Source organism: Malus sylvestris, chromosome 15 (assembly GCF_916048215.2).
Source record: "Malus sylvestris chromosome 15, drMalSylv7.2, whole genome shotgun sequence".
NCBI classification, from domain to species: Eukaryota; Viridiplantae; Streptophyta; class Magnoliopsida; order Rosales; family Rosaceae; genus Malus; species Malus sylvestris.
This window is the reverse complement of record NC_062274.1, coordinates 37,889,214-37,913,843: the sequence shown is the minus strand read 5'-3', so window position 1 is coordinate 37,913,843 and position 24,630 is coordinate 37,889,214. Positions and strand designations below refer to the sequence as shown.

The following is a 24,630-nucleotide window of genomic DNA, read 5'->3' as shown; positions in this document are numbered from 1 at the left end:
AACGAAATTGTTAGGGTTTCCTCCAAACAACAAAAATCAAAAACACAAACTTACATACAGCTGTTTCAGAACATACTTGGGTTGAATTCAACTTCTTGGACAACAATCTCAAACCGCTCTGCCGCTAAAGCGACAAAAAATTGCTAGAAAGCCAATCCCAACTCCAGGATTGTTGATGATAATAGAGACCAATACCCTGAAATTTTTTACCCGACGATCGCAAAATCAAGATAAAACGATGTAACCCAATTTTTTACCCAAAAAAAAAAACAGAGGATCAAACTTTTAATCAAACACAAAGAAAGCGAGATGAAAACAGAGAGAAGCAAAAGCTTGCGAGAGACAAAAGCAAACAGAAAGGTAAAGTGAAGAAAAACAGGCACTTGACTGTGCAAAATAGGCAACAAAATGGCAAATCAAAGAAAAAACCAGGGGCATTTCCATCTGAACACTGGTGATGAACAGTGTTATAGAGAAAACTAAGTTTTAGTATATATGATTTCATTTAGCTCCATTTAAATCAATTCTATGCATATAAAAACCAAATGACATTATTGCATTCTAGTTTAATTAGTTAAAGTGTTTGATTAATTAAAGAAAGGGTGATATGAACCTAAGCCTACGATAATTGAGCTAAGTGATTGGCTGCCTCTCAAATTTGTTTGAACCATGGGAATGTGTAGATTAGATTTTGGTTATATTTTGATTTGATCAAATATGTTGTAAAAGAGCATAAGCTCTTCTTTACTTTAAAGTACTCATTTATGTTTTATTTGATATTCATGCATATTGGAGTAATTGAGTCCAATGCCCAATAGAAAAACACGCCTGAATGTGATTAAATGCATAACTAAAATCAACCACCATTCCTAGACTGAGATTCAACACTAGGCTCGTGTTGGATCAAATCGAAGGTCCATAGTCATCCTAAGGCCCTAAGGCAACTATATAGTCCAATCAAAGAATGCAAACCTTATGTTAGTAGTACCATGTACTCTTTCTTCAAAAATCGTTTTACTTAACTAGTGGAAGTATCATATGCTACTAAATCAATTACATGGACCAATAGTTGTGATGACTAAAGAGTTTTAATTTGATTAAAATGATTGTTAATATGTGATGAGACCTAAAACTTCAACCAAACCAATATTAAGTTGATAAGCGTGAGAGTGCTTTGAACACTCTATCACGGCCTTCCACCATGGTAGGCTCCAATAGTTTGTGACTCATACCCTGACTTTACCCTATCATGCGGAGTATAAAGCATGTGCTTACACTCATGAGGAGTTCTATATGCATACATGATATTGTGAAGGTAGGCAACGAGAATAACCAACATCATATCATTGTGAGGTTGTTCTTGAACCCCTACATGAACTTGCATGGTGGAAACGACTTAACTAAGTGCATTGGAGCCAATATCGTATCATTGTGAGGCAACATTTTCTAAAGGCTAAATAAGATAGGTCCTTACAAAAGATGTAAATGAGCAAGTGTACTCTCTCATTATTATTAACGCTAACTAACATCATATCATTGTGAGGTGGGCTTGGTAATAGTGAGCCTCCTATACGCTACTACGAGTTTCCTCCAAAACTCTCAAATTCCTATTGAGGGATATGAAATTTGCCAAAATAGTGGGTGGTGCTATTTGATTTACAAACCCAGATTAAATGGCTTAAAATAAATCAATTTATATTTGTTATGTATTGTTTACTGATATATTTGCAAAAACACTACCCAAAACTTGACAAAGAAAAGCCGAAGGCTTTAGTTTCCATACTTGGTACATCAATCTCATAGGTAGTCTTGAATGGATTGTATATGTACCTATGTAGCCCTATCCTTACAAACTTCCTATTGATAATGTATCATTGGAAGAACATGTTTGATATGTCTAACATAATGAGGATAACACAACTATATATGCTTATTCCTTTGCTAAAAGCAGTGCGACCTGGGCGACCGTCCAGGGCCCAAAGAAAATTGGGGGCACCAAAATGATTAGGGTGGTATATTCATATGTGTTTTCATAAGAGTATAAATTTATACAATTTGGTTAAATAACCAAGAAGCTTAGCTAGAATTGTTGGTTTTTGTTATTTAAAATAATAAAGACGTCCTGAATTCAAAACAATCACATTATATGGTTTATAAAATTTGGTATAAAAATTTCGTATCTCTACCATTAACCTTCAAGAAATTACTGTATGTATGTCTTTACCAAAATTAAGTTTAATTTAGTACTCATTCATTACTTTTACATATCAATTAAAGACTCAAAAATATTATTATCTTTTTTAGTCCCATATTGACAAGGTTAGTAAATAAGAAAAAAAACCTCACGATTTGTATAAAAACACAGTAAATGTTTAGATAGAAGGGAAACAAAACTTATTATCTATCTATTTTTAAACCCTGAGTGTGACAACCCATCCCAAATTTTATGATTTTATTAATTTTAAAAGAGTGAATTGACGAAATTGCCTTTAGAGACGATGAGGTTGCTTTCGTTGACCATTGTTTAGAGAGACGTATGACTCATTCTTTTGACGTATTTGTATAGTACACAATGATACGAACACGTAGGTGCAAACAGAACTAAATTTGGAGTTATGATGAAGATTTTACGAGCTACGAAGCATGAGGGGTGTTTTGGTAAATACACGTTACATGATATATTTTTCTGTATTTTCATTGATGAACTTGAGCTGTGTGCCACGTGGGGCCACACCCCACTCTTTCCCATCACTCATGTGTCTTCCTCTCTCTTGGCACAATCTCTCACTTTTTATTTCAAATCTCCCTCACCTCACTCATCCATCATTTGGCTGCCACCTCACCTATTTTTCTCTAACCCTCTCAATTCTCTTTCATCTCTCCCGTACCCTTATCTCTCTCGTTCCCCTTCCCGTGAACCGTCAGCCTCACCAACTCCGGTGAGCTACCACTCACCACGGCTCCACCACGACTCATCACGACGAGAGGCAAGCCACCACTCCTCACGACAGCGTATTCACCTTTGCAACCTCACCCTCTCCATCTTTCTAACCCTCTTCTCTCCCTTTGTAAATATTGGACGGCCAGGAGGCCAAGACCACCACCATAACTGTTTTAACTAGCCATATCAACGAGTTTCATTATCCTTCTAGACAAAGAACTAAGACTTCAAGCTGTGAACTCAAACCAGCCATGGATTCTGCACTGTGCAATGGTCATACCACTGTTCATCCTCCCTCCTGACCATGGTGAACCTTGAGACCCTCAAATCCTTCTTATTTTGAAGATCATAGGTTGTTTTAACCTTAAAAATGAGTTTGGGGGAATATTTTAAGCATAACATGCACTGGGAGGATTTTCCCCAATTTTTCGATGACTGACCAGCCACCTTTGGACTATTTTTCTGGCCAATACTGACGTTAACTTGGCCCCACTTTGGTATAGTTTTGTTCCCTACACTTCTAACTTCAAAATGGCTTTTGAATCATTAAGTTTGGTTAAAAATCGAACTAGAAATTTGCTCTGGAAGTTGGGATGAAATCCAGCAATTTTTCCAGCAAGGATTCGTGGCCATTTGGCCACATTCAGTCCAATTTCCTAATCAACTCTAAACACAAATCGGCCTAACCTTGGTATGGATTTGTTCCTCCCGTGGTAAGCTTCATTTCCATATAAATTATGTTGTTTTTGGTGGAGAATCGAGCTCGAAATAAGCTCCTAAAATTGAGGGAAAAACACGAAAAATTCTGGAAAACTCACGATGAAGGCCCGTGAGGCGCGCGTGAGTTGCCACTCTCTCTGGCCCGTGCAGCACATGGCTGCCAGTGCAACCACCTTGTGGCGGCACGTGCTGCAGCACCTGGAGGAACCTGAAGTCCCTTCTCAGGATTCTCGACATGCCGAACTCGAATTCACATTGTGGTTTTAGTTTCCTTCTCTCAGTACAAAATAAATTAGTTTTTTTATGAATAAATTATTGAGTTTGAAGTGTTTGATAATTTTATCGAAGTCTTATCTGTAAAAACAAATCATTTTGCTTATATACAGTTAAGGAACATTTTTTGGCATCATCCCGGGCCTAAAAAATTTCAGGATCGCCCCTGGTTAAAAAAACAAAACAACTTAAGAAGCTAGCACAAAGACATGGGCACTTTAAGTGCCATAATTCTTCACTAACAAATCATTGTATGAAGAAATAAAAGTTGCTTTGAACAACCCTTAGTTAAAACAAACACTATTGCTTGTTTCTTTATTATATGAATATGAAACTTGAGAAGTAAGCACAAAAGCATGGACATTTTATGTGCCATGATTCTTCACTTACAAATTCTTGTATGAAGAAATGAGAGTTCTCTTGAACAACTCTTAAATGTTTGTAATGTTGTTGGAACAAGATAGTTATTAAAGGACAATAGTCCATTAATATGGAGAATGATGATTTTGAATCATACGGACTAATGATGATTTTGAATCATTGAGTGTTGAAGTGTTAAACCACCTCATTAGGTGGAAACTAGGCTAGAACTTCACCATTGTGTTCCTATCCAAATGATAAAGATCTTCAAACTTTTACTAGTATAGTCATACTTTATAATATACTAACATATGCCTACACACTTTGTGTGTATGAACACTTTTTATTTTTGTTTTTAAAATGGGAAAGAGATGCCACTTAGTACTACAGTCATTTGTAAGTGAGAGGTCTTAGGTTTGATTCTCGCCAAAGATGAATTTGAACTACATTATTGCTAGCCCATTGTGAGGCTAAGCCCACCCCCTTCACTCTTAGTGTAAATAATATCGTTTGTTAAAATGGGAAGGAGAGAGGAAGAGAGAGAACGTGGGTGGGAGTGGGAGCGGGAGGTTTTCTTATTTATTTTAATATTAGATATATCTTAACATCATCTATGAGTGAGGTTTGAATAAAAATCAGTAAAATTTGATTATGTGAAGTTACATTATTGCCCTTTTTTGTGATTGAAGACTAAATAGTATTTTCACCATCTTTTGGTTGACAAGAGGATGCTATCAATAGGTTTAGATATAATAAATTTAATTAAAATAATATGTGTCATTTTATTTTACAATTTATGTATGTCAATACAATTATGTATTATTTTAAGTATACATGAGCATTTAGTTATACTATTTTACCGATCTAGTCCACGTAGACCCCACCTAACCGTCTAAGCGCTAAGTCCCAACCAGCTGCCCGACTAATACCTAGCATCTTTTAACATTTTGGTCCTAAGCAAAACACAAATCTCGAAATAAAAAAAATAAAATAAAATGTATTCTGGTATTCGACAACAATATTCTACATGACGTACTCTCTCTTCGGTCTGTCTCTCCGCCCTCGGTAATTGGTAGGCCTGACAAACGGGTCATGTCTGTCGTGTTCGTGTCGTTTTCGTATAACACATGTTATCTTAACGGGTCGTGTCGTGCCACACCCGTTATCTTAACAGGTCCTTAACAGGTCCCGTCACTTATGACCCGTTAAGAAAAATATTTTTTTTTCTTCAATTTGCACATACCACACATTGCCACATAAATATTACTTCAAAAATTAAAACACAATTGTCATTTAAGTACTACATCTACACTAAAAAATAAGAGCCTAATAAACAAACATCTATACACTACTAGTCTATTACAAAATATTAAATGTGCAAGGATATGCAAAAAGAAAGAGTTTTTGTTTTCAAGGTTGTGAAGCCTTTCTCAATGGAACTCAAAGCTTGCATGTTATTCCATTTACAAAATCCTCAATTTTCATCAATCGTCATGACATAAGATTTTATGGTATCCACTTGTGTAAATATTTTAAATTGACAATCAAATTAGTTCATTGTATTCATATAAGATCAAGGAGTGTAGCTTTTAAAAATCATCAAAACCGAACTTAAAATAACCGTTAAATCATGATTTTTAGTTTATAACCGTTGAAAAGTTTTGTCCCATTACTTGATCTTTGAATGTTTGTTTTTTACAATTTTTGGCGTATGTGATCTCAAAATATATACAAACATGTTTGATGGTTTGATCGTTGAAACTAGTTTCGTAGAATGCGTATCCCATCAAAACAATAGATTCACTAACACTTAACAGTTTATTCATACTTTCATTAAGTATAAAAGATTTTGTGGTATCCACTAGTATAAATATTTTAAATTGAAGATCGAGTTCATTTATTGTATTCATATAGGGTCAAGGAGTGTAGCTGTAAAAAATCATCAAAATCGAAGTTAAAATAACCGTTAAATCGTGACAAGTTTGACGGTTGGATCGTTGAAATTAGTTTCATAGAATGCATATTTCATCAAAATGATAGATTCACTAACACTTAGAGTTTATTTATACTTTCATTAAGTATAACATAAGATTTTGTGGTATCCACTAGTGTAATATTTTAAATTGAAGATCGAATTCATTCATTGTATTCATATAGGATCAAAGAGTGTAGCTGTAAAAAAATCATCCAAATCGAAGTTAAAATAACCGTTAAATCGTGATTTTTCGTTTATAACCGTCGAAAAGTTTTGTCACGTTACTTGATCTCTGATTGTTTTTTTTTTTTTTTTGCAATTTTTGGCGTATGCGATCTCGAAGCATATACAAACAAGTTTGACAGTTGGATGGGTGAAATTAGTTTCATAGGATGCGTATCCCATCAAAATGATAGATTCACTAACACTTGGAGTTTATTTATACTTTCATTAAGTATAACATAAGATTTTGTGGTACCCACTTGTGTAAATATTTTAAATTGATGATCAAATTAGTTCATTGTATTCATATAAGATCAAGGAGTGTAGCTGTAAAAAATCATCAAAATTGGAGTTAAAATAACCGTTAAATCATGATTTTTCGTTTACAACCGTCGAAAAGTTTTATCCCGTTACTTGATCTCTGAATGTTTGTTTTCTGTAATTTTTGGCATATGTGATCTCGAAGTATATACAAACATGTTTGACGGTTTGATCGTTGAAACTAGTTTCGTAGAATGCGTATCCCATCAAAACAATAGATTCACTAACACTTGAGAGTTTATTCATACTTTCATAAAATATAACATAAGATTTTGGGGTATCCACTAGTGTAAATATTTTAAATTAAAGATCAAGTTCATTCGTTGTATTCATATAGGGTCAAGGAGTGTAACTGTAAAAAATCATCAAAATCGGAGTTAAAATAACCGTTAAATCGTGATTTTTCGTTGATAATCGTCAAAAAGTTTTGTCTCGTTACTTGAACTCTGAATGTTTGTTTTTTGCAATTTTTGGCGTATGAAATGTCGAAGCATATGCAAGCAAATTTGACAGTTGGATCGTTGAAATTAATTTCGTAGAATGCGTATCCTATCAAAACGATAGATTCACTAACATTTAAGAGTTCATTTATACTTTCATTAAGTATAACATAAGATTTTGTGGTATCCATTATGTAAATATTTTAAAGGGAGCTTTAATGAAAAGGGCTTAGATCAAGATTATTTTAACCAAAAACCAGCCTAAGATATTGTTTAATCAAAAGCTCCTCAAATTTAATCATAAGGACAAAGACCATAAATTATACACGGGCTGGATTACAAAGCCCAACACGCTCAAATTTAACTTTCCATAATTGCCCCTAACGGAACAAAACTTAGCCCGTTAAAAACTTCCAACATATCTACAATCCTGCCCTACGTTCTGACCAGCTGCCATAAATGCAAAATCACTAATTCAAACCATAACTTCCATTTCAATGTTCTGTTTCGCAAAACGCAAGGGTCCTTTCAAATGCCAACTCGAGCGTTGATCACTCGCTCCATGGAGTCGTCTCGGGGAGCCATTCGCTACTTGAGCTCAGGCAAAGGCAAAATCCTCAGCGAGGAGGAGCGCGCCGCCGAGAATGTCTACACCCAGGTACGCAACCCCAAGCTCTCTCTCCTCTCTTTTAATTTTTAATTTTTTTTAACTTTGTTCTATAATACTAATTTTTCAATCAGATTTGAATCTGTGTTTATGTTATTATTATGTTTTATCCGATCAAAAATGATATTTTGAATTTATTGAATTTCTGTAATCGAATCAACTTGTTCTGTTTTTTTTTTTTATTTATTTAATTTGTGAAGAGAAAGGAGAGGGAGATATTGGGGATATGTGAAAGAAAACGCTAATAAGGTACGAATTAATTCTTTATTGAGGATATGTGTGTTTCTGTGTCTGTGTGTGGATTTTGCACTGTCCCGAATGAGACTGGCACAAATTTACAGAGATCTGTGATTTCTTGCGGTGTCTGCGTAATTACGAGATAGTTGAAAACTGTTGTTGTTGTATGTCGTAGTGAACTGTGCATTTAGTAAGCAAGAACACACACACATATAAAAATGACATTTGGAAAGTGTTCAATTGCAGAAAGTGAGGCGTAGTTTCGCGATGTTTGATAACTCGAGTTAGCGTTATAATATAATGTACTCAGAAATTACTGGAGGAAAGGACACGGTATTGAGTAAATGTATGCATGTAATATCATTTACTATTACTTTTATGTATGAGCCCTGCTATAATGAGGTTTCTCTAGTATATGACTGTATATGAGATAAAACTGTTATGTATGAGCTCATAAAAAACTTTTTTTACTCATGCATCTTCTTTAAATTTTTCATGAATATGGAGCATTTTAAAATCTGCCTTGATGATGTCTTGTTCTCTAGTTCTTGTTTTCAGAGAAGCTTTTGTTTCAATTCTTGCATTGAATCTGCAGTGATGAAGTCTTGGAACGAGTCTGTTATGTTTTCTTGTCCTTGACTCCCTTTACAATTTGTGAGTGTATTTGTTGGATTGATTGTGTATCACCTAATGTTAAAAGTCTGTGTAATGTAATTGAAGTTTCTACTTCCCCATTCCAACAGAAGGATATCTTCTAATTCATATATATTGCTTCAACCAGATACTTGTGCTAGTGATGAGTTTTGACTGGTTTATTCTAATTTTACTCAGTTATTACTTCTAAGACATTCTTCCTATAGTATGACTGGATTTCATTCATTATTTCAATTCCACATAAAACGGTCGTTTCTCTTTTGCAGAAGACTGATGGGACACATTAAAAGCTGAAATGGTGATGGCACCTTGGCAGTCTTGAAAAACTTTTCCTTTGGAAGTAATCATGAATAATAACAGTGTACATAACTTTTGTGAGAATCGTTCTGCATAGAGTATCGGTGTTCTTCGTGGCATCTTTTCTTAAACATCAATAGGATAACTTGGTTTTTGTATGATCTTCCTGTCTTTTATGTGATTGTTTTTACTCAGTTCCATTGAGTCTGTTGAGTGTGTCATTTTCTGCTCGTATCATGTTCGTGGCTTACTTTGGTTCATAAAGTTCCACATTTATGATGAAACTTATATATGTTATGCTGCGAGCAACGGAAATAGGATCTCATTCAAAATTCAGCTTGCATCGCATACTGTTTCTTAGTGATTTTTTTGTTTGCTTTTGGTTGACTTGCTTATTTTCTGCTAGAATGAATATTGACGAATTGCCTATTTGTTTCGTATGTAATAAAACGTTTTAAGCCTGCTAAGTTTTGGATAGTTTTTTACTAAACATGGTTGATCCTTATGAATTTTATGTATTACTAGTGCTATGGTTGTATTAGATATACATGTCCTGTGTTTGGGGTTTTTGTGTTGACAGTAGGAGTGGGTTTTTGTGAAATGATTAAACTTGGGAAACGATTTTCGCACCCTCGCATCCGTCTGCACATGAGTATTATCATTATTTCTTAAACTAACACTGGTACTATCACTATCTCTTAAACTAAAAACGAACTATTTCGTAAACTGAACCGACTATTTCTTAAACTGAACTGACTATTTCTTAAACCGAACACTAGTAGTATCACTATTTCTTAAATTGAACACGGGTACTATCACTATTTTTTAAATTGAATACGGACTATTTCGTAAACTGAACCGACTATTTCTTAAACTGAACACTAGTGGTATCATTATTTCTTAAATTAAATACTGATTATTTCTTAAATTGAACACTAACTATTTCTATAACTGAACACGAGTATTATCATTATTTCTTAAACTGAACACTGGTACTATCACTACTTCTTAAATTAAATACTGACTATTTTGTAAACTGAACATTGATTATTTCGTAAATTGAACCGACTATTTCTTAAACTGAACTGACTATTTCTTAAATTGAACACTGACTATTTTTTATCAGAACACCCACTATTTCTAGAATTGAACACGTGTATTATCATTATTTCTTAAATTGAACATTGTTACTATCACTAGTTATAACTGAACACTGACCATTTTTAGAACTGAACACTGGTACTATAACTATTTTTTAAACTGAACACTAATACTATCACTATTTCTTAAATTAAACACTGATTATTTATTAAACTGAACACTGACTATTTCTATAAATAAACACAAGTATTATCATTATTTCTTAAACTGAACACTGGTACTATAACTATTTCTTAAACTGACTACTGAATATTTCAAAAACTGAACATTAATTATTTAGTAAACTGAATCGACTATTTCTTAAACTGAATACTGACTATTTCTTAAACTGAAGTAATCAATGTTCAGTTAAGAAATAGTGATAGTACTAGTGTTCCGTTTGAGAAATAATCAGTGTTTAGTTTACGAAACAGTGATAGTGTTAGTGTACAGTTTAAGAAATAGTTAGTGTTTAGTTTACGAAACAGTGATAGTACTAGTGTTCGTTTGATAAATAGTCAATATTTAGTTTACGAAACAGTGATAGTACTAGTGTTCCGTTTAAGAAATAGTTAGTGTTTAGTTTACGAAACAGTGATAGTACTAGTGTTCGTTTGATAAATAGTCAATATTTAGTTTACGAAACAGTGATAGTACTAGTGTTCCGTTTAAGAAATAGTTAGTGCTTAGTTTACGAAACAGTGATAGTACTATTGTTCGTTTGATAAATAGTCAATATTTAGTTTACGAAACAGTGATAGTACTAGTGTTCCGTTTAAGAAATACTTAGTGTTTAGTTTACGAAACAATGATAGTACTAGTGTTCCGTTTAATAAATACTCAGTGTTTAGTTTACAAAACAGTGATAGTGCTAGTGTTCCGTTTAAGAAATAGTCAGTGTTTAGTTTACGAAACAGTGATAGTACTAGTGTTCCGTTTAAGAAATAGTTAGTGTTTAGTTTACGAAACAGTGATAGTACTAGTGTTCGTTTGATAAATAGTCAATATTTAGTTTACAAAATAGTGATAGTATTAGTGTTCCGTTTAAGAAATAGTCAGTGTTTAGTTTACGAAACAGTGATAGTACTAGTGTTCCGTTTAATAAATAGTTAGTGTTTAGTTTACAAAACAGTGATAGTACTAGTATTTAGTTTAAGAAATAGTCAGTGTTTAGTTTACGAAATAGTGATAGTGCTAGTGTTCTGTTTAAGAAATAGTCAGTGTTTAGTTTACGAAACAATGATAGTGCTAGTGTTCTGTTTAAGAAATAGTCAATGTTTAGGTTTAGAGCCTGCAACAATTTTATTTCCCGCAAAATTTTCAACGGTATACGATTAACCCTCTATGATTTAGTCTACCAAATTAATATATGATAGTGCTGCTCATTGAACTTATATATGCATATTTACATTATATCATGTTTTTCTCCTCGATATCTACCAAATTAATGGCTTAAGTGGACTTCTTCAATGAAGGCAGCAATAGCCTCTTCATTCTTTTCCTCCATGTCTGCCAAATCAATCTTAATAGGTTCCCAACATCCAGCAACATTCATTAGGCTCCATGTGAATGTCTTTGTTCTTTGTCCAATTATATACCCCTTGAAGGCTACATTATAAAATTAGATATCCAATTATTTTACAGGATATTGATAGAATTGAACACTGATTATTTCTTGAACTGAATACAAGTATTATCACTATTTCGTAAACTTAACACTAACTATTTCTTAAACAGAAAACGGGCACTATCACTATTTCTTAAACTGAACACGGGTACTATCGCTATTTCTTAAACTGGTTACATTGTGTGCATAACACATAAGAATGTAAAATGTGAAAGTTAAATCAAATAATAAATTGTAAGTAGTAGATTACTCTAATGAATAAGACAATTTCTCTTGAACTCAATGAGTAGTTGGTTCAAATATTTCATTTCTTCTTTAGCGTAATTTCTTGTAAATTATAATGATGAAAATTTATAATTAATCAAGTTCTTTAACATAATCGATCGATCTCTATTCGCTCTAAATGAAATGGGTTAAATCTCACTGTCTCAAATGGACATACATACGTAGGTACACACATAGCAGCAGTCAGTCCACACACACACAAAAACTACAAAAACAAATATTAATTCCTAAACTAAACAACGACTATTTTTGTTTAATAAAATTGAACATTAACTATTTATATAATTGAACACAAGTAAGATCACTATTTCTTAAACTAAACAACGACTATTTTTGTTATGCATGAAACAAAAACACAATTTCAAAACACCTCCAAATACACCACATAAATTTTCATTTACAAATTTATTATTTTCATTCACAAACTCACGACACAGCACCCCAAATGCACACATATAATGGCCAACCATCATCAAAGGTTTATAAACTACATCACAAAACAAATCCTTGAGAACATGAGATATTACAAACAAACAAAAAAATTAAACGAACCAAACTCTCATTTTTATTTTAGCATTCTAATGGCTTATTTTCCTAATCAATACAACTTTGCCTTAAATCTGCCTTCCATTCCAATCAATGCTTCCTCATTTTTATTTTAGTGATTACAAAAGGGAAGCTTTCCCTCAAGTACTTAAATCCATCAGTTTCTCCATTACTCCTCTATGAACTGAATCAAATATATCAACCATGACAGATATTTAATATTTTTCTCTCTAATTTCTTACCAAAAACAGCAACACAATCAAACATTCAACATAACCCGCAGCCCGCATCTACCCCTTGATATATTTTCTTCCACATGTACTTTTCAACAAAAAGAATAACTAGCCAATCCCATGAAGAAATTAAACTACATTTAGAAAGAACAAAAAAACAAACACCCTTCATTCCTCTGCAACAATGGTTCCCCTCTCGCTCACATAGATACCATCAAGAAACTTCCTAATATACAAGATGGCATTTCTGGTTGATCAGGGCACAAGATCGAGAAAAATTCATTTCCATCCAAGATGGGGTTATCCTTGACCTTTTCACATTGGGTGATAGAAACATCATCATATCCACCTTACTCACCTTCTTTCAAAAAGTTACGTGTGTCAATCGACTTGGCCTCATTAGTGATGGAGGCATTGATGGAAAAATTAGCATACACAAACGCATCTTGTAGCGATACCCCTTGGTGATGTCGGTGATGAGATTTCCGATGTGGGAGAGAGCGGTGCGGATGGCGGGGCTGATTTTGAGGGAGCCAAACCAGGCCTTGAGCTTCAGCTTCAGCTTTCTGGTCTTATTCCCGTGAGGACCTCGATGACCTTAGCGTCGACCTTGATCTTGACACCGTCGGGGATGTCCATGGTCTCAGAGGAGAGGATGGTCATCATGTTCGCTGCTCTGGCTGTTACTCTCTCTCTATCGCTTTGCAGCTCCGGTTGGTGATGAAAGGAGACGAGGAATTTGAGGTTATGGAGGCAGGGAATAGCAGAGAAGAAAGGAAGAGAGGATAAACGAACAAAGACTTGCCGTCAGGGCAAAATCGGAAATTTATAGTTTGGGCCATTTTAATTGGACTAGTTTAACATTGGGCTTTGTCCTAACCATTAAATAAAGTTATTACATGGTTTTTGGTTAACCTTCAAAGTTTTCAAGCCCTTTTCATTAGTTTTCCTTATTTTAAATTGACGATCAAATTAGTTCATTGTATTCATGTGGGATCAAGGAGTGTCGTTGTAAAAAATCATCAAAATCGGAGTTAAAATAATCGTTAAATCATGATTTTTCGTTTACAATCGTCGAAAAGTTTTATCTCGTTACTTGATCTCTGAATGTTTGTTTTCTGTAATTTTTGGCGTATGCGATCTCGAAGCATATACAAACATATTTGACGGTTGGATCATTGAAACTAGTATTGTAGAATGTGTATCACATCAAAACAATAGATTTACTAACACTTAAGAGTTTATTCATACCTTCATTAAGTATAACATAATATTTTGTGGTATCCACTAGTGTAAATATTTTAAATTGAAGATCGAGTTCATTCATCGTATTCATATAGGGTCAAGGAGTGTAGCTGCAAAAAATCATCAAAATTGAAGTTAAAATAACCGTTAAATCGTGATTTTTCGTTGATAACCATCGAAAAGTTTTGATGGGATACTGCTTCCAAGAGAAACTTCCAGATACAAAGGGAGCAATCCTAGAGGTTTTGCCCAATAACTGATGGTTCACTTGATTAAGTGAGTCATAATCTATATCTTTACATTTTGCCAATATGAAATCATTAAGCAAATGATCTATGCACAGATTCCTGGCCCAGATGCTCTTACAATCAGGATCAACTTGAAAAACTGCCTCAACAACAGGCTCTAGTACCATTCTGATGATAGAAGAATCACTAAGAGAGGTATCAAGTTTATGCAATAAATAACACCACGTGTTCAAGCAAGCTAAGTGAACAGATACATCACATTTAGTCGACATGATGCCTATCAGTGGTGTCATAATGAGCTTTGTGCTTTTTAAGTATCCCTTTTTTTGAATTTCACTACCGTTTCCTTTGCATGTTCCTATTTGTTCCATACCATTGTCCTTTTTTGTCGCATTTGTCTCAAAGGGTAATATCATGGTAGGGTGAACAAGGGCATCAATAACACCTTCCCAGGCAACCTGCAAAATTGGAGTACATAACAATCCTAGCTTAAGACATGGAATCTGAAAGTCTGGATATTCTGAGACTAGATTACGTTTTAACGCTGACAAGGATTAGGGACTTGGATCTAGCTTCGAAGGAGCATAACATAAATGAAATCATTAAGAAAAACACATCATCTATTCTTTGGAATTAGACTTACTTGTGAAGCAATTTGAACTTGAGAGTCATGATCTGAAAATGTCTGCTCGGGAATTTTTAGCATCTGATTAATTAACTGCCTGTTCTTCAAGGCCTGAGATCCCAGTAAGCGGATAAACCATCCCCATGCTTGAATAGTTTGAACCTTCATGCCATTGGTTAGCATGTGGTGCATCCCAGTAAGTAACCTTGGCTTCAAATCTTTGACAACTGCCTGTTTATGGAAGAAAACGAAGAAAAAGGAAATGTACATGCCAATATAAATTACAGAATAACCAGCAAGACAAGATCATGGAAAGCCACCTAATGGTTCTATGTGAGACCCATGAAGCCAATGGAAGGGATACTATATAATCTTATGGTTAATTTTTCCATGACACGGCATAAGCTACCCATACTAGAAGTCATACTTCAAGAAAATGACATGAGCAAGTGAGTACCATGGAAAGATTTAGCGGAGGGGGTAATATTGTAGACCTAGTGTTCAATAAACACCTCTCTGACATATCCCTCTCCCTCATATCAGAGCTAAGGAGTCTTCTATACACTGGAGGAGCCCATATATGCGACATCTCTCTCATATTCTCACTTAACAAAGTTGCTAACTTCATAACAGCCTGTCACAATAACAAAAGGCATATTCAGAAGAATTAGTATGAAAACAACGCTATTTAAAACGCATGACACTTGCGATGTATTACCTGAATAGCCTCAAAAGTAGTCGACAAAGAACCGATAGGATTGTCAATGGCATGAACAATCGCAAGCAAAAGAGAATGGAAATGGGCAGCTAAAAGTGGTGTACTCAATTGTTGGATAGATATGCACCACACCCCTAAATTGCAAACAGACTGCAGTTATGAAATCAGCAGGTTAATATTCGGACACACACGCGAAAAAACAAAAACTAAAAACACAAAAAGATTATCGCTTGTAGTAATAAATTCCCGTTAATATAAAGAAATAATCTTCATTTTCGTGGTTGCAATGAGCTTTGCCAGTGAATCTAAAACAAATTTGACATCATCCGCTGCGAAACAAAGAAATTGGTGACAGAAATTTGGTTATCAGTTTAAGCTCGGCTGCCTAAAAAGTTCAAAATTTTAATTTCAAACGAATCAGATTTTTGAGTGGCTACATGTACCTGCGATTTCGGCGACAATGGACGGATGATATATCATAAAGCCCAAGCATTTCAATGCCTGCGTTGCACTGCAAATTTTTTAAATAAAAAAAATTCCAAGACGTACTCAGTTACACCATACCATTAAAATAAATGAAAAACCCAGAAAAATGACATTTCGAATCGGAAGAACTCACATTTCTTCGTCATTGTTCCGAACATCGGCGACGGTCGGACGGATGAGGCTCCGGCAGCTCCGCGCAAGCATTTGAATTGAATCGTGGCAGTCGGAGGATTGCTGCTGGAGGTGTAAGAGGGTAGAGTAGGCGAATGACTTGTTTGCTTTGGTGGCGGCTGAAGAAATCAGGGATTTGATTTCTTCGAGCTGGTCTGAAAATCCGGACATCGTTGCGGTGGGGGAGAGGAAGCAGCAGTGCCCAGACTACCGGTAGCATGTGAGGTGAAACCCTAATGTCGCAACTGGATTTTTGGAATTGGGAGTCTTTTCGCGCCATAGCGCGGAAAAGGGTGACGGGTTTATCAACTTGGGGCCTGTTGGGCTTTAGGCCTAAATAAATGGTAAGAAATATTTGAAGTGTTTTTAGAACTCAAAAATATTTCTTTAAAAGTGTTTTGAGTACTTGTTAAACGAGTCCCAAGTCCCACTAGGCCTGGCAAACGAATCGTGTCTGTTATGTTCGTGTTGCTTTCGTATAACACCTGTTATCTTAACGGGTTGTGTCGTGTCACATCCGTTATCTTAACGAGTCCCTAAGGTAAAGTGACCCGACCAGTTATAACCCGTTAAGAAAAAAAAATATTCTTCAATTACATAAATATTACTTCAAAACATTAAAACACATTTGTCATTTAAGTACTACATCTACACTAAAAAATAAGAGCCTAATAAACAAACATTCATACACTACTAGTCTATTACAAAATATTAAATGTGCAAGGATATGCAAAAAGAAAAAGTTTTTGTTTTCAAGGTTGTGAAGCCTTTCTCAAAAGTTTAAACCTTGCCAATGGAACTCAAAGCTTATATGTTATTCCATTTACAAAATCCTCAATTTTCATCGATCATCATGACATAAGATTTTGTGGCATCCACTTGTGTAAATATTTTAAATTGACGATCAAATTGGTTCATTGTATTCATATAGGATCAAGGCGTGTAGCTATAAAAAAATCATCAAAATCGGAGTTAAAATAACCATTAAATCATGATTTTTAGTTTATAACCGTCGAAATTTTTTGTCCTATTACTTGATCTCTGAATGTTTGCTTTTTGCAATTTGTGGCGTATGTGATCTTGAAGTATATACAAACATGTTTGATGGTTGGATCGTTGAAACTAGTTTCGTAGAATGCCTATCCCATCAAAACAATAGATTCACTAACACTTAAGAGTTTATTCATACTTTCATTAAGTATAACATAAGATTTTGTGGTATCCACTAGTGTAAATATTTTAAATTGAAGATCAAGTTCATTCATTGTATTCATATAGAGTCAAGGAGTGTAACTGTAAAAAATCATCAAAATCGAAGTTAAAATAACCATTAAATCGTGATTTTTCTTTGATAACCGTCGAAAAGTTTTGTTCCGTTACTTGATCTCTGAATGTTTTTTTTTTTCAATTTTTGGCGTATGCAATCTTGAAGCATATAAAAACAAGTTTGACGGTTTGATGTTGAAATTAGTTTCGTAGAATGCATATCCCATTAAAATGATAGATTCACTAACACTTAGAGTTTATTTATACTTTCATTAAGTATAACTGTGAACACGGAAAATTCCTGAAACGAAAGAGACAAGAACGACGTGCACAAACAAATATTTGGTGTTTGATGATTTTGGGTTACAATCTCTCTCTATTTTGATCCTCTGATTTGATCTCCGTAAGGTGTTGATTTATGGATGTTTCGTTGATCCAAGGGCCGTCGGGGCTTGATCTTGGATGAGCTGTTTGGAAGTTTCTTCAAAGGGCCGTGGGCTTGATCTTTGAAGGTGGATTTGAGCGGATCTTTAAGGAGCCGTTGGGGCTTGATCTTGAGGATGAATGTTTCTTCAAGGGCCGTTTGAGGCTTGATCTTGAATAACGGTGATGAGCGGATCTTCAAGGGCTTTTGGGCTTGATCTTGAAAAAACAGTGATGAACAGATCTTCAAGGGCTTTTGGGCTTAATCTTGAAGAACGGTTGGATGTGTGTGGATTTGTCGACGTTGTTGATCCAAAGGGCCGTTGGGGCTTGATCTTGGATGAACGGATGATGAACGATGGTGCTTTCTTCAAGGGCCGTCGGGGCTTGATCTTGAATTGGTGGATGATTGTTGATCCAAAGGGCCGTTGGGGCTTGATCTTGGATGAACGATGAACGAAGAACGAAGAGAGCTTTCTTGATTCTTCGGGAACCTGGATGCTTGAGAGCTTCGGAGTTTCAGAGCTTCAGAGCTTCAAGGTGTAATATGAATTGGTTCCCCCAAACAAATGAATTGGGCTTGTATTTATAGAAATTTCCAAGGCCTAATTTTGAATATAATATTCCAGATGAAATAAGTCGTTTCTGCCAGGTGTTGACATGTGTCCTATTTGATGACTTTTCCAACTCATTTCAATTTTCGTTAAGTCACACGCTACGTGTAAAATTTATGTAATACATGAGCGTTGAAACTTTGATTTATCGGTCAACATTTATTTACCAAAATTTCGATGTCTACAAATGCCCCCACTTCAAGTCGCGTCGTGTACATGTGCTTGTCGCGTGTAGGAGATGCGTTTTGAAGTCCCTTACTGTAGACGTCGATCCAAGGGCCGTCGAGGCTTGATCTTGAATTGGGCTGGAGATTTCTTCAAGGGCCGTTGAGGCTTGATCTTGAATTGGGCTTGAGACTTCTTCAAGGGCCGTTGAGGCTTGATCTTGAACTTTGTTTGAAATTTCTTCAAGGGCCGTCGAGGCTTGATCTTGAAGGTTGAAATTGGACCACAAGGAGCTTCATGTGGTAGATGATCTTTGGCTTTGGTAGTGGGTGAATCGGCACGTATTTTGTTGCGCTTGTTGACTTTCCACAGCTTTGATCTTAAACTGGGTTGGAGGATTTTCTGGATTCCTCCAATTGTTGATTTTCCACAGCTTATTCTTGAACTAGGTTTTGATTCAAGGGTGGTAGACACTTGATCTTGAATCGGACTTGTGATTTCCTCGATGGCCGTCGAGGCTTGATCTTGAATTTGGCTGGAAACTTCTTCAAAGGCCGTCGAGGCTTGATTCTTGAAGGTTGACTCGAACATATTGCAAGCAGGCACGAGGTGAAGGTGACGACTTGTTGCTTTGTTCAATCTTTCTAATTCACACCTGAGCAGTTTGGTCAGCGGTATGATCTTCAAGATTGATGGGCTCTTCTTCCAGTTGGTGACTTGATCTTTAAGGATTTGATTCAAGGGTGGTGAATCGACACGTGCAGCTCACAACGCCTAGTAAGCCGACCCAAGAATTTGAGGGTCAAAACGAATTCACCATCCAGAATGATTGCAACCCTGATAATATGAGATACTTTTGATTTTGAAGAAGTAACGGATGACTCAGCACGTGCTTTGTTGCACTTATCTCCACATGCTTCAAGGTATCATTTTCATTTCCTTTATCTGTTCCTCAGGCAGATGTGGCATCTTCTCGAGTTCTTCATCTCAGACTCCTTCTGCTGAGTTGACTGTGCATGCTGCATTCTTCTCTGCTTGTTTCTTCAGGCAGATGTGGCAGCTTCTCGAGTTCCTCAGTTCGGACTCCTTCCACTGAGTTGACTGTGCAGACCGCATTCTTCTCTGCTTGTTCCTTCTGCACGTTGTCTCCACATGCTGCAAGGTATCATTTTCACTTGCCTTATCTGTTCTTCAGGCAGATGTGGTAGCTTCTTTGGAAGTACAGCAGCAGTGGGAGACAAATACTCGAGAACAGTGCTAGGTAGGCAATCAGGGAAGGGTTCCAAGCAATCGGCTCCTTACCCGAGTTTGAGTGGAAGTTCCGGCATATTGTTTTCTTTATCCTTGTCTTTGTAGGTAGGAACAAGGACAAAGGAAAGGATAGGGAGAACGCATGATATGAGATACTCTTGCTTTCTACCCTGGTGATATGAGATACTTTTGCTTTGGAGTCATTGGCTTGCAGAGGTACCCCAAGGAATAAGGAACACTGAATGACTCGAGAGGTTTCGTTGGGAAAGCATTTTTTTGGAGATGAAGAAAGGCTCTGTATGTCTACCTTGCTATGAAGGGTGAAGGTGGATAGTTATAGGAAATTCTTTAGTACCTGTAGAGGTACTATTCTTTTACTCGTGTTGGCAACCAATGCGTGATTGATCAGTATGGCTTCACGTGTTTTCTTCTTTATCAGAAATCTTCGACAAATTGTCCGTAATTTTCGTCAAGCTGAGTGTGCATGTGATAGGTGTTGACGAGGCTGAAAAAGACTGGCGCCTCTTCGATATCTGGGATCGGCGCTTCGACAAATTGCCCGCGATTTCCGCAAAGCTGAGTTTGCGCGTGACGGGTGCTGACGAGGCTGAAAAGACTGGCGCCTCTTCGATTTTTGAATGGCCTCTTCGAATTCTGAGCTCGCCTCTTCGATCTTTGAAATCCCGTCGAGTGCGGATTTTTTATAGAGGCAGACAGTTCATTTCAAAGCACACTTGAATTTTTGCTTGTACCTTCTTGCACTTCTAAGATCTCGATTTGTCCGACCTTTTCTTTCTTTAACACCTTTGAAAATGTCTGGCCCCTCCGATCGTCGTTTTGACTTGAATCTTGGTGAAGAGGCAGTCCCTTCTTCTCTAGACAACATATGGTGCCCATCCTTCATATCCCCCACTGGTCCTCTTACCGTTGGGGATTCAGTGGTGAAGAATGATATGACCGCTGCGGTGGTGGCCCGGAACCTTGTCACTCCCAGAGATAACAGACTACTTTCCAAACGGTCTGATGAGTTGGCTGTTAAGGATTCTCTGGCTCTCAGTGTGCAGTGTGCAGGTTCTGTGTCTAATATGGCCCAACGCCTATTTGCTCGAACCCGTCAAGTTGAATCATTGGCGGCTGAAGTGATGAGTCTCAAACAGGAGATTAGAGGGCTCAAGCAGGAGAACAAACAGTTGCATAAGCTCGCACATAGCTATGCGACAAACATGAAGAGGAAGATTGACCAGATGCAGGAATCTGATGGTCAGATTTTACTTGATCATCAGAGGTTTGTGGGTTTGTTCCAGCAGCATTTGCCTTCGTCTTCTGAGGCTCTGCCGACTGCTGAGGCTTCAAACAGTCAACCTCCGGCACCTACTCTTCCTGGAGCTCCGCCGAGTTGTGAGGCGGCACCTGATCGTCCTTGAAGATCCCCTCTTGTAAATTTGATTTTTTTTTTTTTTTTTTTTTTTTTTTTTTTTTTAAGTATGTATAATGCAAATTTATGTAAAATTTCCAGAAAAATAAATAAAATGGAGTTCTATTTCTCTCAATGCATTTTTTTATTTTTTTTATTTTTTTTGCTATATACATACATATATAAATATATATAAATATTATTTTATTATATATATATATATATATATATTTTTTTTTACATAGTGCTTCCGGTGCCATGTACAACCATCCCTTTTTTTTTTCTCTTTTTCTTTTGTCACATGGTGCCAGACGCACCAAAGATCATTTTTTTTTATATATATATATATATTTTTAATTATTATATATATATATAGTTTACCTTTAATTATGGTGCCAGATGCACCCCTCCCCTTTTTTTTTCATATGGTGCCAGACGCACCATGCATTTTTATTATTTTATTTTATTTTATTTTTTCTTTAATCATGGTGCAGTGTTCCACCATATATTTTTTTTATTATTATTTTTTTGTATAAATTTGGATGACGGGATGGGGAATTTGCAGGCTTGGATGCAGGAGCATGGAAAGCACGGAGGTGACCTTGATGTCGGATCCAGCTAGAATCCAGAGCACAGCCACTGAGCCCAACCACAGAGCACATCCACTGCACACCCGTTGTACTGCCACCGAGCACAGCCACCGTACACCCATCGCACTGCCAGCATCTTCACTGCACTACCATCTATACTGCCTGTTGAACTTGCTGCACTGCCTTGTTGTCCTTGCACTGTTTCCTTGCTGCACAGCATCGCCATCGCACCGTCGCAGCATAGCCTTTGCCATTGCACTGTCCACTGCATCTTCACTGCACCATCCCCATTGCTTCTACACCGTACACTGTTTTGCATCTTCACTGCGCTGTTTCCTTGCTGCACAGCCTTGTCGTCCTCACTGCACAAAGCATTGCACAAAACTGCACTGCCCTATCTCGCTTGCTGCTGCACCACTGTACCTTTACTGCACCCCCACTGCCTTCCCCGCACTGCTGCTGCATCACCACTGCAAGGGGAGAGATGGATTGACAGCGCTTCCGAAGCTTATTCGCCACCGTCAACAGCGCCAATCTTCGCTCTCTTAGCTCGACAAAAGCTTCAGGATCATTTGCGAGTCCAATGACCGAGTCATGAAGATGGAAAGCATAGATCCTGCAGCACCAACCCAAGTCACAACCTCAAGCCGAGTCAGAGACACCAATCTAAGTTACAACCTTCAAGTCCAGTGACTGAACTTGAAGATGGAAAGCATGGATCCTGCAGCACCAACCCAAGTCACAACCTCAGTCTTGCACTTCTTCCTTCTTTCGACTAGCTGTGGGAGACCAACCGAGAGAAGCAGCAGCAGTGATAACACCAGCTACAACAGCAGAATTCCGGTACTTGTCAGTCGTTACCTTGGCAGTTGATGCTCCAGAGGAAGAGGCATTTGGTTTGGCATCAGAGACTGAGCCTCCTGAGCTTCCAGCTGATAGATCTGCTCGTTCAGAAAGCGGCAACTGTTAGTCGTTGATCCTGATCGTTGGGTGCGGTAACAGCACCACCGTTCTGGGGCGTCGTCGAAGTCTCCGGGTTCCGATTCGCCGAGTTCGATCCCACGCTCTTCCCAAGCTCCACCCTTGCATTCTCAACCACTGCCATAGCTCTTTCTTTCTCTCTCTTCCCTTTTTCGAAAAAGGAGTTCCTTTTCGGATTGGATTTGGGATCCAACCTCTCTCTCTGTTGTGAAGATCGTCTTCACTTCCCATACGACATCGTCTTAGGAATGGCGAGGGCTCTTCAACTCAGATTCTGCTCTCCCTCTCTCTCTCTCTCACTCAATCACATCACCATCAATACTATAACCACAATTTATTGGAATCATAGAAGAAGCAGCAGCAGGAATAGTACCAATCTAGAACGCCCAGCAGGTGTTTGAATAAATGCTTGAGAGAGGACAGAGAGAGCTACATCTACCTGGTGCAGAGGGCGATTAAGATGGCGGCGGGTGTCTCCACTGCGGCAGAGGGCCTGCCAGAAGTAGGGTTTGAAGCAATGGACCGGCTTTTATCACAGCCTGCAAAAGCTTTCCCTTTTCAGGCAACGGCTTCTCAGGCAGCAGCTCCACTGATGGGTGAGGCAATGATGGTCCTGGTGGCAGCTGCTGGGTTTGCTGAATTGGGTCAATAACTGGGGAAGAAACAATGCTTTCTTCACAATCTGAGAAGGAGAAGCCATTGTTGGAGTCGATTCCTCTTATGGGTTCGTCTTCGATGCTTGAAATTCCAGAGAGAGGAGTTGTTTGCTGATTTTGCTGGGTTTGCTGGTGTTGTTGCTGACGGAACGACGAGTCGTGTTGTGAATGGCTTCGATAGGGGTTTGAGACTTAGATTGCTTCCCGAACGAGACAGGAAAAGCAGCTCTGATTCCGTCGTACATCTCTGCCTCGTCGTCCGCCATTGGAACTTGTCTCTGTCTCTCTGCACTGCACTGTTCTTCTTCTTCTTCTTCTTCGTTTCGTCGTCGATGGCTAAAACATCGCCATTTTTCTGGTGCTTTCCGACGGAGACCTGTTTATATGCGTCCAGACTCCACCGTCTTTAACCGGAAGAGAGAGATGGACAGCTTGAGATGAGGAAGCTTTGAAAGAGGATTTGTACCAGCTTGAAGTCTAGTGAGGATGGGCCACAGGAGTTGGGCCCAACGTTGGTGGACTCGTTGATGGTGTAAACCGTGCTGGGGGGAAGCACTTGCAGATTATTTATATATATATATTGTACAAACTTTTTTCTTTTTTTTTTTTGTACAAAGAAATTGTAATAGCATCAAACTTTTAATAAAATCTTTATTCCTTATTTTGGTTTGATTGAACTCAAATTTTTTGAATATTCAAGCTGCCTACGTACCCCTCCAAAGAAGAGATCAAGTCGTAACGTAGTTCAAAATACATAGATATATTTTTGTTTTTTTTTGATATTTTCTTTTTGTGCCGTTTGCAGTTTTAGCTCATGCATGCAAGGAGCATTGGTGTTG

General features: G+C 37.1%; 1 long non-coding RNA gene and 2 pseudogenes across 1 annotated transcript; 1 reads left to right on the top strand and 2 right to left on the bottom strand.

Annotated features, from left to right (window-relative positions):
• Positions 1-8,175: 8,175 nt before the first annotated feature.
• On the top strand, positions 8,176-9,443 carry LOC126604570 (uncharacterized). Its single transcript, XR_007616687.1, has 2 exons — positions 8,176-8,502; positions 9,077-9,443. It is a non-coding gene; the product is annotated as an uncharacterized LOC126604570 (long non-coding RNA).
• A 3,093-nt stretch (positions 9,444-12,536) lies between these two features.
• Positions 12,537-13,852, bottom strand: LOC126604569 (60S ribosomal protein L9-like; annotated as a pseudogene).
• Positions 13,853-14,559: 707 nt separating this feature from the next.
• On the bottom strand, positions 14,560-16,695 carry LOC126604568 (uncharacterized; annotated as a pseudogene).
• Positions 16,696-24,630: the final 7,935 nt, after the last annotated feature.